Source organism: Amia ocellicauda, chromosome 11, assembly GCF_036373705.1.
Source record: "Amia ocellicauda isolate fAmiCal2 chromosome 11, fAmiCal2.hap1, whole genome shotgun sequence".
Classification (NCBI taxonomy): domain Eukaryota; kingdom Metazoa; phylum Chordata; class Actinopteri; order Amiiformes; family Amiidae; genus Amia; species Amia ocellicauda.
Window position 1 is genome coordinate 10064783 of NC_089860.1, and position 15703 is coordinate 10080485.

A 15703-nucleotide genomic window follows, 5' to 3' on the forward strand; every position below is an offset into this window, starting at 1 on the left:
TGCAAGAGCAGTCCTGACCACTACTCCACTAGAGTTCATATTAAGAATCGAGAGGAAAACAAGATACATCATGGTCCAACTTGCAAAGCAGTGATTTTGACTTTCATGGAGTAGAAAGACTGCAGGTGCGTCCACTTCTGTGGATCTGCATTGTTTCCTGAATTGTTACAACTTTACTATCGATCTATATTACCTTCTATAAGAAGGACAGACAACTCTAAATAGTTCATATAGTCTCAACACAATACATGCCCAATGTATTATATTTTTATAGGAAGATTTAAATGTAAATGTAAATGAAAATACAGAGCAATAGTCAAATAGCTAAAGGGTCACAGAATCCTTGGCTAAGATCAAAACCAGAGAATTCTTTCCTTGATTTTAAAATATTTTATTGTTAAAACAATCTGCTGCACGACCACAAACCTTGAAACCATCTCTGCTTTGCTTGTATACTGAAGTCAGATTCCTTATCCCAACTGTGTCCCGTGTCTGTATGAATACACCTGTTACCATTAAAACTTTACAAGAAAAATAACTAGCCTTGTACTTACCATCGCAATTTCTGAACCAGAAACAAAAACACCCACGGCATTATAATTTGGCGGGGGGGCATAGCTAATAAGCCTGATTCATCAGTGTTTTGTATTTCTAGTCTAGTCAAATCTAATAAGGGAAAACTAACTAGCTGTAAAACAAAACAACGCATTTTCCTTGAAGATCAAAAGGTTGACTTGATACATTTTTGCTAAATTCTTATTGTGGAGTGAAGCTGCAGTTTCTTTTGAAACAGTCACACTATTCCTGCAGAGAACAAGTCAAAGACAGGAAGACTGATGCTGATCAAATCTTCTCTCTGCTCTTCAATTCAAAGTCATTCTTCGACACATTTTCTGTTCACCCCCAAGCAAAGGAGATGAGAGAAGGCAGCTTATGGAGTTAAGCAAAGATTTGTCCACAATGCGGTGAGCAACACAGTACAAACTTGTACAAAGTAAACATCCAACACAATAAAGGAACAGTGGATGTGTGGAGTATTAATACAAATAAAAACAAAAACACACATCGCATTTTCAATTGTTCATCAACTGTGTTTTTAGAAATGTAAGAGGCACAACGACGCTAGATTTAGTGGCCGAGCACATTGCTTGTAAGAACATAAGAACGTTTACAAACGAGAGGGGGCCATTCGACCCATCGTGCTTGTTTGGTGTTCATTAATATCTAAGTGATCCAAGGATCCTATCCAGACTATTTTTAAATGTTCCCAAACTTTCAGCTTCAACCACATCGCTGGGTAGTTTATTCCAGATTGTGACTACTCTCTGTGTAAAGAAGTATCTCCTGTTTTCCGTTTTGAATGCCTTGAAGCCCAATTTCCATTTGTGTCCCGGGTGCTTGGATCAAGTCCCCACGTAGTCTCCTCTGTTCCAGGGTGAAAAGGTTCAGTTCCCTCAGTCTCTCAGTTGGACTTTCCCTTCAGACCTGGAATAAGTCTGGTTGCTCTCCTCTGAACTGCCTCTAAAGCAGCGATATCCTTCTTGAAGTGTGGAGCCCAGAACTGTACACAGTATCCAGATGAGCTCTAACTAGTGCATTGTACAGTCTGAACATTACTGCCCTTGTGTTAAATTCTACACTTTTGACAATATACACTAGCATTCTGTTTGCTTTTTTATTGCTTCCCACATTGCTTGGATGGAGAAAGTGAGGAGTCCACATAGACTCCTAGGTCTCTCTCATGCATTACTTCATCTAGATCTGTACCTCCCATAGTGTAATTATAGTGGACATTTTTGTTACCTGCATGTATTACCTTGCACTTGTCCACATTGAAGTGGAACTCCACTAACAACCTCACTCCAGTTAGAAGTGACTCCTCTAATTGACACCCTCTGTTTCCTATACATCAACCAGTTCATAATCCATCTACTTACATTACCCTGAATGCCTACAGCTTCCAATTTGAGGATCAGTCTTTGGTGTGGAACCTTATCAAAAGCTTTCTGGAAATCTAAGTATATCATATCATATCATATGCTTTCACGTGATCTACAGCTGCAGTTGCATGTTCAAAAAATTGGTATGATGTGATTGAGTGTTATTGTAGTGATGCTGTTCTATGCTGATAATCAGTTTGGGTATAGCACAACAAACTAACTGGGATTATAGAAACTAGTTTGGAAATAAACAGTCTAGATCAATGATTTTCAAACCTTTCTTTGAAGGCCCCTGTTCATGCAGTCCCTGGTGGCATTAGGAAAACTACCCTTAATACAGTGAGGGAAAAAAGTATTTGATCCCCTGCTGATTTTGTATGTTTGCCCACTAACAAAGAAATTATCAGTCTATAATTTTAATGGTAGGTGTATTTTAACAGTGAGAGACAGAATAACAACTAAAAAATCCAGAAAAATGCATTTCAAAAAAGTTATACATTGATTTGCATGTTAATGAGGGAAATAAGTATTTGATCCCCTATCAATCAGGAAGATTTCTGGCTCCCAGGTGTCTTTTATACAGGTAACGAGCTGAGATTAGGGGCACTCTCTTAAAGGGAGTGCTCCTAATCTCAGCTCGTTACCTGTATAAAAGACACCTGTCCACAGAAGCAATCAATCAGTCAGATTCCAAACTCTCCACCACGGCCAAGACCAAAGAGCTGTCCAAGGATGTCAGGGACAAGATTGTAGACCTACACAAGGCTGGAATGGGCTACAAGACCATCGCCAAGCAGCTTGGTGAGAAGGTGACAATAGTTGGTGTGATTATTCGCAAATGGAAGAAACACAAAATAACTGTCAGTCTCCCTCGGTCTGGGGCTCCATGCAAGATCTCACCTCGTGGAGTTTCAATGATCATGAGAACGATGAGGAATCAGCCCAGAACTACACGGGAGGATCTTGTTAATGATCTCAAGGCAGCTGGGACCATAGTCACCAAGAAAACAATTGGTAACACACTACGCCGTGAAGGACTGAAATCCTGCAGCGCCCACAAGACCCCCCTGCTCAAGAAAGCACATGTACAGGCCCGTCTGAAGCTTGCCAATGAACATCTGAATGATTCAGAGGAGAACTGGGTGAAAGTGTTGTGGTCAGATGAGACCAAAATCAAGCTCTTTGGCATCAACTTAACTCGCCGTGTTTGGAGGAGGAGGAATGCTGCCTATGACCCCAAGAACACCATCCCCACCATCAAACATGGAGGTGGAAACATTATGCTTTGGGGGTGTTGTTCTGCTAAGGGGACAGGACAACTGCACTGCATCAAAGAGACGATGGACGGGGCCATGTACCATCAAATCTTGGGTGAGAACCTCCTTCCCTCAGCCAGGGCATTGAAAATGGGTCGTGGATGGGTATTCCAGCATGACAATAACCCAAAACACACAGCCAAGGCAACAAAGGAGTGGCTCAAGAAGAAGCACATTAAGGTCCTGGAGTGGCCTAGCCAGTATCCAGACCTTAATCCCATAGAAAATCTGTGGAGGGAGCTGAAGGTTCGAGTTGCCAAACGTCAGCCTCGAAACCTTAATGACTTGGAGAGGATCTGCAAAGAGGAGTGGGACAAAATCCCTCCTGAGATGTGTGCAAACCTGGGGGCCAACTACAAGAAACGTCTGACCTCTGTGATTGCCAACAAGGGTTTTGCCACCAAGTACTAAGTCGAAGGTGTCAAATACTTATTTCCCTCATTAACATGCAAATCAATTTATAACTTTTTTGAAATGCGTTTTTCTGGATTGTTTTGTTGTTATTCTGTCTCTCACTGTTAAAATACACCTACCATTAAAATTATAGACTGATCATTTCTTTGTCAGTGGGCAAACATACAAAATCAGCAGGGGATCAAATACTTTATTCCCTCACTGTAACAATTCATAATTTCTGCTACAGAAAAACTACAGTGTATCTGTGAGCAGTTTAAACATTTCTAGAAAAGCACTCAACTCTGTTGGATTTTCAAAAGCTTGTGAAATAAAAGCGCTTTCTGTGTGGCAGTGGAATGATTCTCTAGATTCCCAGGCCAGCATTCCAATGTCTTTCCAAACTATTGAACAATAATAAGAGTAACACAGTCTTTTAGTCAAACAATCATTGCTTTATTGTAACCAAATGTTAAACTTGACAGATACATATACATATATATATACACTCACCTAAAGGATTATTAGGAACACCTGTTCAATTTCTCATTAATGCAATTATCTAACCAACCAATCACATGGCAGTTGCTTCAATGCATTTAGGGGTGTGGTCCTGGTCAAGACAATCTCCTGAACTCCAAACTGAATGTCTGAATGGGAAAGAAAGGTGATTTAAGCAATTTTGAGCGTGGCATGGTTGTTGGTGCCAGACGGGCCGGTCTGAGTATTTCACAATCTGCTCAGTTACTGGGATTTTCACGCACAACCATTTCTAGGGTTTACAAAGAATGGTGTGAAAAGGGAAAAACATCCAGTATGCGGCAGTCCTGTGGGCGAAAATGCCTTGTTGATGCTAGAGCTCAGAGGAGAATGGGCCGACTGATTCAAGCTGATAGAAGAGCAACTTTGACTGAAATAACCACTCGTTACAACCGAGGTATGCAGCAAAGCATTTGTGAAGCCACAACACGTACAACCTTGAGGCGGATGGGCTGCAACAGCAGAAGACCCCACCGGGTACCACTCATCTCCACTACAAATAGGAAAAAGAGGCTACAATTTGCACAAGCTCACCAAAATTGGACAGTTGAAGACTGGAAAAATGTTGCCTGGTCTGATGAGTCTCGATTTCTGTTGAGACATTCAGATGGTAGAGTCAGAATTTGGCGTAAACAGAATGAGAACATGGATTCATCATGCCTTGTTACCACTGTGCAGGCTGGTGGTGGTGGTGTAATGGTGTGGGGGATGTTTTCTTGGCACACTTTAGGCCCCTTAGTGCCAATTGGGCATCGTTTAAATGCCACGGCCTACCTGAGCATTGTTTCTGACCATGTCCATCCCTTTATGACCACCATGTACCCATCCTCTGATGGCTACTTCCAGCAGGATAATGCACCATGTCACAAAGGTCGAATCATTTCAAATTGGTTTCTTGAACATGACAATGAGTTCACTGTACTAAACTGGCCCCCACAGTCACCAGATCTCAACCCAATAGAGCATCTTTGGGATGTGGTGGAACGGGAGCTTCGTGCCCTGGATGTGCATCCCACAAATCTCCATCAACTGCAAGATGCTATCCTATCAATATGGGCCAACATTTCTAAAGAATGCTTTCAGCACCTTGTTGAATCAATGCCACGTAGAATTAAGGCAGTTCTGAAGGCGAAAGGGGGTCAAACACAGTATTAGTATGGTGTTCCTAATAATCCTTTAGGTGAGTGTATATATATATGATATAGATATATAAATAAAACTCTTATTTTCTCTCATTTTCCAGTTCAGGAGGATTGATAGTTAGATCGACAACAATGAGATTGGTATGATGTGATTGAGTGTTATTGTCTGAGAGGTCACCTAGTGAACATAATGGTGGAGAGAATGGGATGCTACAATTCAAAATGATTGACATAACCGTTATGATGTTGAACTGGGCGGCGTTGTCATAAGGCGTGGAGGTAAGTGTCTGGGGTATTAAGGGTTCAATAAGTACAGGTGTCTTTATCAGTGAAGCTCACTGGACACATCTCATACTGTGTGATCTGTGCTCTGTGAATGGCCTTGTACTGGAGTAGGTGCATCTTGGTGAATGTTGACACAGAAAAGGTGTTGGAGCAAATCTGTGTCCAGAAGTTGTTATCAGTTGTAATTGTTAGGTCAGATTCCCACTGGGTGATTGGAAGATAAATAGCGGGATCTATATTCATTAGAAGTCTGTACCATTTTGAAAGCAAGATCAGGGGCATAGCCTGGATTTTAGGGCTCCATGAAAGAAAGAAAAAAGTGCCGTGAGGGGGGGTGCTGCCGAGGTGCGGTCCAAGTTCCAAGTTGCGGATCGCGGCATGGATAGGGAGAGGGGAAATCACAGGTCCCTGCTGCTTTATATTGTTAAAGCAAGGATGTTTTTTAATGGATTTGGTCATGAATGGGAGGTGACCAACAAAACATTCTGATTGTTCAATATATATCCATGAATTGTGATTCAAATCAAATTGACATGAAAGAGCTCTGATAGCTTGGTTGAGATGTTGATACCGAGAGATGTGATATTAGTGGAGGATAAAGGGATTCTATTTCATAAAGGGATCTATTTTCATAAATACAGGTGATGATATGTGCCAGAAGTGCTGGTCTCTTGATCTCTATTTTTTTTTTCTTTTGTTTGATGAAAATGATATTATCTTCCCTCTCAGTACTACTTTAGCAGTTTCCCAAAGCAGTATTTGTTTCGTGATGCTCAGTATACCTGGTTAAAAAATATATTTTGGTTAATTTTGAGTGATCAGAATCTAATAAGTGTGTTTGCTGTAAAAGACAGGAATCTGTTTTGAGATTTTCAAGGTGGTTCATGACTGCTACTCTTTTGGACAGTACATCAATGCTACGAATATGCCAGCTAACAAATCGAATAGACACTTGATTGTCTAGATTAAGATGTGTAGCCTATATAGCAGCTGGGTGTGAGGGTTGTGTGTACAGTGGAAGTAAGGCAACTATGTGTAAATTGATAGCTGTGTGTGTGTGTGTGGTGTAATATTTTGGTGTATAGAAGATTATAGAAGGTGGTGTAATATTATAGATGGTGTAATAGTGTTGTGATGTGTAGGGGGGAGGGAGGTGGTTGGAGGCTGTGCTCCCTGTTGGGTAGAGGGTGAATGATTTCAGGTGTGGGATGTTAGGAGATAATGAGGTGTCTATAAAAGTTGGGACTGGTTTAGAAGAAGGGAGACGAGACTGGGCTGACGAGAGCGTGCAGGGAAAGGTGCCGGGACAAGAACTTGATTACGACTGCAAGGGAGCAAGAGAGCATCAGGAAAGGAGACTAGAGGCTCTGAAATCAGCGACTAGACTGGAATGTACTGGACTGTGGCGAAGAGGAGCTGCAATTCCGACTTTGCTATAACTCTGCAGCGTCAGCAAGATAAGTGGGGTCTCGGGCCACTGTTTGCTTGTTTCTCCCCTTTAGAGCAGTTAGAGTGGAGTGGGGGGGTTAGACAGGGACTAACTAAGGGTGCTTCCTGTGGCTTCTTTGCATCATTCACTGTCCAGTCTGTCACAAGGGAAAACTGTACTGCATTGGGGTGGGCTGGGACATTACTTTTACGTGTAGCCTGTTTACATATTGTGTGGGCTGAAGGATGAAGGACGGTCTTCCTCCTCTTCTTCGCTGCCAGTCTGCTGAGGCTGCACTGGCTCGCTGGGCCCTTCGTGGTCTGGAGGGGGGCCCAGCTCCACTCGGGGCCGGCAAGGTCACCACCACATGCCCCCGGGTCTTCACACCTCTCCCACTGAGTCCAACACCTCACAGGCAGCCATCTGTCCTTCTGGCTCCTTACATTTCAGAAGCTAGGTCAGCGAGGTGTGGTCCATCCAGAACCTGAACCTGGTCCAGACCTTTTATGTAAGTACATAGTTACTGGGGCAGGAGGACATCGCCGAAACCCTTTTGCTGCCTCCAGCTCTAGAAGCATGTCTCCAAGCTCTCTCAGCTTCTGATGGTCTTTGTTTGTTATTTTTGGAAAATGTTCAGTTTTCTTCAGAAGTGCATATTCGATAACTTCTGGTGCACCACTGCAGTCTTCCAGTCTCTGCCATACCATCGCGAGCCCTGCTGTTGCATTGTGAACATGCACTGATCTGATTCTCCTGGCCTGCTCAGATGACTCGGGCTCGAGCCATTTGGAGAGGAGGTCTAGCTCTTCTCTGGCTGTAAGATTTAAGTATTGGGTGCTGCTATGGAAGTATAACTTCCAGGCCCATTCGTTTTCTGGGAGGTCGTCAAATTTCAGAAGGCCAGAACTCACCATTTGACGACGTATCCGGTATTTCGTTAGGTCTGTAGCTCCTGCTGTAGCAGGTGAATATTCTTTGGGAGCAGCAGCAGAGCGTGGTTGTGGCTGGTGAGACAGCAGGGGAGTTTGATCGGACCCTCTCTGGCTGTGTGGTTGTTCTCCTACACTGCTAATCTTTCCTTTGTAGCCTAGAATGTTGTTCTGATGAAGGGAGTCACTTTTCTGCAGGTTTCCTGAAGGACCAACAGACAGGTCACGGGTTACCTCTCTGCAGTGTCTGATGGCCGAAGAGGTTGGATGCTGATGTGCAGAATGGATCCACTCCTCCTGTAGCTGGGCCCACCGTGTAGTCAGTGTTTTTAGTGTTCTGCCCTCACAATGTGTCTGAAGTACAAGGCTTGGCAGACAGTGAACAGCTTCTCAATACAGAATCAGGAGGCAGGAGCGCTTGTACTCTGAAATCCGTGTTAGAAAATGATCCGCACACACAGACGATTACAAATGTAGACAGATAGATTTCAATCACGAGCTAACAGGAAAAAAGGGCCTAGCTAGACTCAAACCACTTCTACTGTCACTTTGTTTTAAAGAGTATTAAAATAAATCAATATACAACTGTTTGCATATACAAGGCAATCATATGCATAGAACATCGTAAAATATAAAAACATAGACATTACAAAAAAACGTGCTATAATTATTTAAAAACGACAGTTTACTTACAGACTTCTCTTTCCAAGGCCTGTTATATAAGAAAAGGTGGAGCTCATTCTCGCTGCTTCTCTTCAGATTCGTTTATAGCAGAAGGAGTCCTGCACTGGAAGTTAGCGGGATCCGCTGCAGTAGTAAAGTGTAGTGTAAAGAAACAAAACAATATAATACTATGTACAGACATATATACAGCTGTCAGAACAACGGGGAAAACTCACATTTCTTGCCGTGAGGTGGGGGGGCCTTTTCACTGGTCACTCGAAGGCTGATCTGACATCCCATCGGCAAATGGGGCAGGATGTGTTGTCCTGGAGGAGAAGAAATCAAAACAAAATTAACTTCAAAATGTCTCAAAGTGTAAATCCACTGATTTGACTGCAATAAAACAGATCTCCTAGGATTAAACGATTGGCAATGGAAATCGTGTGTTTTTCTCACTTAACAGCAATACTAATTAATGATGTTGCTTGATGTGGAAACAATATGAATTTCAGTTATCAGTGCAGCTGACACAGCACACACAACTGACATTATAAATCACACAGGAGCAACCAGTCGTCATTTCCAAACATTCCTGACCTCTTATCCTCTCATCACTTTGAGTGAAGCTCGTACACCACCAGTAGGAAGCGTTGGTGGTGAGGTTCTGCCTGGCCATGAATCTCCCCGCAGAGTTGTAGGTGTTCCCACGGGCGGGACGGCAACGTGAGGGGCTGCATTGGGGCCTGGACAGGCGGTCCAGTTTTCCACGGAGCAGACGTGGTGTGCAGTCCCTGACCATAGCCTCAATATCCTGGTCAATGCCTGGCCACCACATCAGGTCTCTTGATCTCTGCTTGATTGTGAGGACACGCGCACACAAGCTGCCTGGAACAACAGTGCACAGCCCCCTGGAGACACAGATATCTCACCCTTGCAAACGGAGCCAGCTCCTCCTGGCCATCCTGTGCGTATGTAGGTGTGGAGAGCTGTCAGGACAGGGTCCCTCTCTGATTCACTTTTCAGCTCCTCTTTCGCAGGCTCAGATGCAGGCAAGGGCCTCTCCCTCGCCAACAGAATAGCGCTGCTTCGTGGGGGTCAGGGCCTTGGAGGCGAAGGCTATTGGTCGTTCCCCTCCATCCTGTGGCAGAGACAGAACTGCTCCCACCACCCCAGCTGAGGCGTCACATGAGACCACAGTAGGGCTGAATGGGTCAAAATGGGCCAGGACAGGAGGCGTGGTGAGCTGTGCTTTGAGCGCACAGACCGCTGCCGTGCAGGCTGGGGTCCAGTTCAACGGCTCCTCCTTCTTAAGGAGCTGGCGAAGGGGTGCTGTAGTCTGGGAATATTGAGGCAGAAATCGGAGGTAGAAGGCAGTAATCCACAGGAACGAGGCCACTTGGGAGGCAGAGGTGGGTTCTGGGATGTTGTGGATTGCCTCTATGTTTCACATGAGAGGCACAATCCCTTTGGCAGTCAGTTGAAAACCCACAAAGTCAATGGCTGGTGCTGCAAATGTACACATCTCCCCATTGAGCGTCAGATGGTCTTCCTGGAGAGTGGTGAAAAGCCAGTGGAGATGTTCATTGTGGGCAGAGAGGTCAGGGGCATGGACCAGAATGTCATCCAGAAACACTGCGACCCCTTGGATCCCTGCCAGGACAGTGGTCATCACCTTCTGGAAACAGCTGGGGGCAGAGCTAAGCCCAAAGGGCATTCGTGTATACCTGAACACCTTGCGTGTGTGACAAGAGCTGTGAGATCTCGGCTGGCCAGGTGGAGGGGCACCTGGAGATAGCCCTGACGCAAGTCGAGCTTACTCCTCCGCTGTGGGCAAAGGGTATCTGTCTGGGATGACTGCCTTGATGACAGAGCGCAGATCAACACAGATGCGGAGCCCCCCGGACTTCTTTGTGGCGATGGCCAAGTTGGAGATCTAGGGTGCAGCATATACTGGCTGAATTATCCCTGATGATAAGCTGATCGCGTACGATCTGGTCCGAAGCACCTCGTAGTGGCACGATCTAGCCACATCCCTGAGGTTAGTCACGTAGCTTTGAATGGACTCACCCGGCCGCTGATGCCGTTTCCGTAGCTTGTATCACCGAAGGAGCACCCGCTGTCTCCCGGTGAAGTGCTGCCGTAGCAGGCTGACTGCCTCTTCCAATGTCTCAGCAGTGCCCAGGGTTCTTGGTGTGGGTGTCTTTTACCTAAAGTGTTTATTAGTTGTTGCTGTTATTTCAATGTGCACAGTGCACTATTTACTTTTGTATTGATTACTTAATCTATGGTTCCAACATGCACAGTGTATGTTTAAGTGCAATAAGTGTTCTGAGATGTGCACGATTTCAATGTCCGTGTATGGGGAACACTCACATTTCTTGTTGTGAGGTGGGGGGGCCTCTTCACCGGTCACTCGAAGGCTGATCTGACGTCCCATAGGCAAATGGGGCAGGATGTGTTGTCCTGGAGGAAAAGAATTCAATCAAAACAAAATTAACTTCAAAACCACTTTTACTGTCACTTTGTTTTAAATAGTATTAAAATAAATCAATATACAACTGTTTGCATATACAAGGCAATCATCTGCATAGAACATCGTAAAATATAAAAATATAGACATTACAAAAAAACGTCAGCTAATTTGAATGACAGACGGCTATTGCGCTAACACTTCCTATAACGGTCCTCAGCATAAATTCATGTATTGTCATGGTAACCATACACACTAAATAAACATTAAAATGTGAAACTAACGTGAAACAGCACTTGAATCAGTGAAAACAGGCTATAATTATTTAAAAACGACAGTTTACTTACAGACTTCTCTTTCCAAGGCCTGTTATATAAGAAAAGGTGGAGCTCATTCTCGCTGCTTCTCTTCAGATTCGTTTATAGCAGAAGGAGTCCTGCACTGGAAGTTAGCGGGATCCGCTGCAGTAGTAAAGTGTAGTGTAAAGAAACAAAACAATATAATACTATGTACAGACATATATACAGCTGTCAGAACAAGGGGGAACACTCACATTTCTTGCCGTGAGGTGGGGGGGCCTCTTCACTGGTCACTCGAAGGCTGATCTGACATCCCATCGGCAAATGGGGCAGGATGTGTTGTCCTGGAGGAGAAGAAATCAAAACAAAATTAACTTCAAAATGTATCAAAGTGTAAATCAACTGATTTGACTGCAATAAAACAGATCTCCTAGGATTAAACGATTGGCAATGGAAATCGTGTGTTTTTCTCACTCAACAGCAATACTAATTAATGATGTTGCTTGATGTGGAAACAATATGAATTTCAGTTATCAGTGCAGCTGACACAGCACACACAACTGACATTATAAATCACACAGGAGCAACCAGTCGTCATTTCCAAACATTCCTGACCTCTTATCCTCTCATCACTTTGAGTGAAGCTCGTACACCACCAGTAGGAAGCGTTGGTGGTGAGGTTCTGCCTGGCCATGAATCTCCCCGCAGAGTTGTAGGTGTTCCCAGAGGTGGGACGGCAACGTGAGGGGCTGCATTGGGGCCTGGACAGGCGGTCCAGTTTTCCACGGAGCAGACGTGGTGTGCAGTCCCTGACCATAGCCTCAATATCCTGGTCAATGCCTGGCCACCACATCAGGTCTCTTGATCTCTGCTTGATTGTGAGGACACGCGCACACAAGCTGCCTGGAACAACAGTGCACAGCCCCCTGGAGACACAGATATCTCACCCTTGCAAACGGAGCCAGCTCCTCCTGGCCATCCTGTGCGTATGTAGGTGTGGAGAGCTGTCAGGACAGGGTCCCTCTCTGATTCACTTTTCAGCTCCTCTTTCGCAGGCTCAGATGCAGGCAAGGGCCTCTCCCTCGCCAACAGAATAGCGCTGCTTCGTGGGGGTCAGGGCCTTGGAGGCGAAGGCTATTGGTCGTTCCCCTTCATCCTGCGGCAGAGACAGAACTGCTCCCACCACCCCAGCTGAGGCGTCACATGAGACCACAGTAGGGCTGAATGGGTCAAAATGGGCCAGGACAGGAGGCGTGGTGAGCTGTGCTTTGAGCGCACAGACCGCTGCCGTGCAGGCTGGGGTCCAGTTCCACGGCTCCTCCTTCTTAAGGAGCTGGCGAAGGGGTGCTGTAGTCTGGGAATATTGAGGCAGAAATCGGAGGTAGAAGGCAGTAATCCACAGGAACGAGGCCACTTGGGAGGCAGAGGTGGGTTCTGGGATGTTGTGGATTGCCTCTATGTTTCACATGAGAGGCACAATCCCTTTGGCAGTCAGTTGAAAACCCACAAAGTCAATGGCTGGTGCTGCAAATGTACACATCTCCCCATTGAGCGTCAGATGGTCTTCCTGGAGAGCGGTGAAAAGCCAGTGGAGATGTTCATTGTGGGCAGAGAGGTCAGGGGCATGGACCAGAATGTCATCCAGAAACACTGCGACCCCTTGGATCCCTGCCAGGACAGTGGTCATCACCTTCTGGAAACAGCTGGGGGCAGAGCTAAGCCCAAAGGGCATTCGTGTATACCTGAACACCTTGCGTGTGTGACAAGAGCTGTGAGATCTCGGCTGGCCAGGTGGAGGGGCACCTGGAGATAGCCCTGATGCAAGTCGAGCTTACTCCTCCGCTGTGGGCAAAGGGTATCTGTCTGGGATGACTGCCTTGATGACAGAGCGCAGATCAACACAGATGCGGAGCCCCCCGGACTTCTTTGTGGCGATGGCCAAGTTGGAGATCTAGGGTGCAGCATATACTGGCTGAATTATCCCTGATGATAAGCTGATCGCGTACGATCTGGTCCGAAGCACCCCGTAGTGGCACGATCTAGCCACATCCCTGAGGTTAGTCACGTAGCTTTGAATGGACTCACCCGGCCGCTGATGCCGTTTCCGTAGCTTGTATCACCGAAGGAGCACCCGCTGTCTCCCGGTGAAGTGCTGCCGTAGCAGGCTGACTGCCTCTTCCAATGTCTCAGCAGTGCCCAGGGTTCTTGGTGTGGGTGTCTTTTACCTAAAGTGTTTATTAGTTGTTGCTGTTATTTCAATGTGCACAGTGCACTATTTACTTTTGTATTGATTACTTAATCTATGGTTCCAACATGCACAGTGTATGTTTAAGTGCAATAAGTGTTCTGAGATGTGCACGATTTCAATGTCCGTGTATGGGGAACACTCACATTTCTTGTTGTGAGGTGGGGGGGCCTCTTCACCGGTCACTCGAAGGCTGATCTGACGTCCCATAGGCAAATGGGGCAGGATGTGTTGTCCTGGAGGAAAAGAATTCAATCAAAACAAAATTAACTTCAAAACCACTTTTACTGTCACTTTGTTTTAAATAGTATTAAAATAAATCAATATACAACTGTTTGCATATACAAGGCAATCATCTGCATAGAACATCGTAAAATATAAAAATATAGACATTACAAAAAAACGTCAGCTAATTTGAATGACAGACGGCTATTGCGCTAACACTTCCTATAACGGTCCTCAGCATAAATTCATGTATTGTCATGGTAACCATACACACTAAATAAACATTAAAATGTGAAACTAACGTGAAACAGCACTTGAATCAGTGAAAACAGGCTATAATTATTTAAAAACGACAGTTTACTTACAGACTTCTCTTTCCAAGGCCTGTTATATAAGAAAAGGTGGAGCTCATTCTCGCTGCTTCTCTTCAGATTCGTTTATAGCAGAAGGAGTCCTGCACTGGAAGTTAGCGGGATCCGCTGCAGTAGTAAAGTGTAGTGTAAAGAAACAAAACAATATAATACTATGTACAGACATATATACAGCTGTCAGAACAAGGGGGAACACTCACATTTCTTGCCGTGAGGTGGGGGGGCCTCTTCACTGGTCACTCGAAGGCTGATCTGACATCCCATCGGCAAATGGGGCAGGATGTGTTGTCCTGGAGGAGAAGAAATCAATCAAAACAAAATTAGTAGTGTCATCCTGTGCAGAGAGCAGTGAATAAAACCCGCCACCCGCCAAACTTTTTAATTACCTGGATCAAAGTGTTTCAGAATTATAATATGACAGAAAAGGAAAGAGGAGCAACAAACACATGAATACACACACAGCCAGCTATTGCTCTTTATTCTGTACTCACTGGAACTCGAAAGCACAGTTGTGTTTCTGAACGCAGAGCGTCAGTGTGAGTGTGGTGTGGAGAGGAAAAGTCAATCGTTTAGACAAGTATATTGTATAAATTAGCTAGATAGATAGTTCTTATACATTTTGTATTTCGCGGTTGTGACCGGAAAACATTGCCACAAGGACGCTAATGTTAAGGCATTTTCATTGCAGCTCACATTGCAAAACTGCAATTGATGAAAATGTATAAAAAATTTAAAATAAAAACTTATTGGTCAGTCATTTACATCTGTAATTGCAAAATATTCCATTATGAAGCAAATAGTCAGAACCTTTATAGTTAATTTGAAATTGTGACAATAAACAGTTGTGATAATGTTGGGAAACAATAATACAAGAGTCTGACACGATGCGTGCGAGTTGACAGGTCTGCTATTATTATGCCATTTCCATACGGCTTCTAATAATGTAGATATTTATTTAACAAAGTGGTTGTGTTAGAGAAGTATTCATCAATTGCATCAATTACAACGTATTCATTTGTGTTGAAACGATTTGCGATAGAGACACGCATTTTCTGCTGCGTAGCGGAGATTCTGCTGAAGAGAAACGTGCGGTTTGTTTACAGTGCGTCTTTGCTGGCGTGCGGTATTGACCACTGGAAACAACATCACTGTCTGTCATCATTCCTAGAGATGATATATTTTTTACCCAGCCACAGACCGTGACTCTATGAATATCTAGCCAATCCAATGAAATCCTTTTAATGACGTGCAGAAACCCAGAGAAGGGAGTAGCACTGAAGAGGAAGAGGAGTATGAAGAGCAATAATGTGTCACCATATAACACCCCTTCTCATGTGTTGGTTTAGTGCGTTTATACAGATCCCCATTAGCTACCATGTTATTGCACATGTGATTGATTCATTTGAAAACGATGCTCCTGCCTCTACTAGCAAGTGTTATAATTCAAAACAATGCA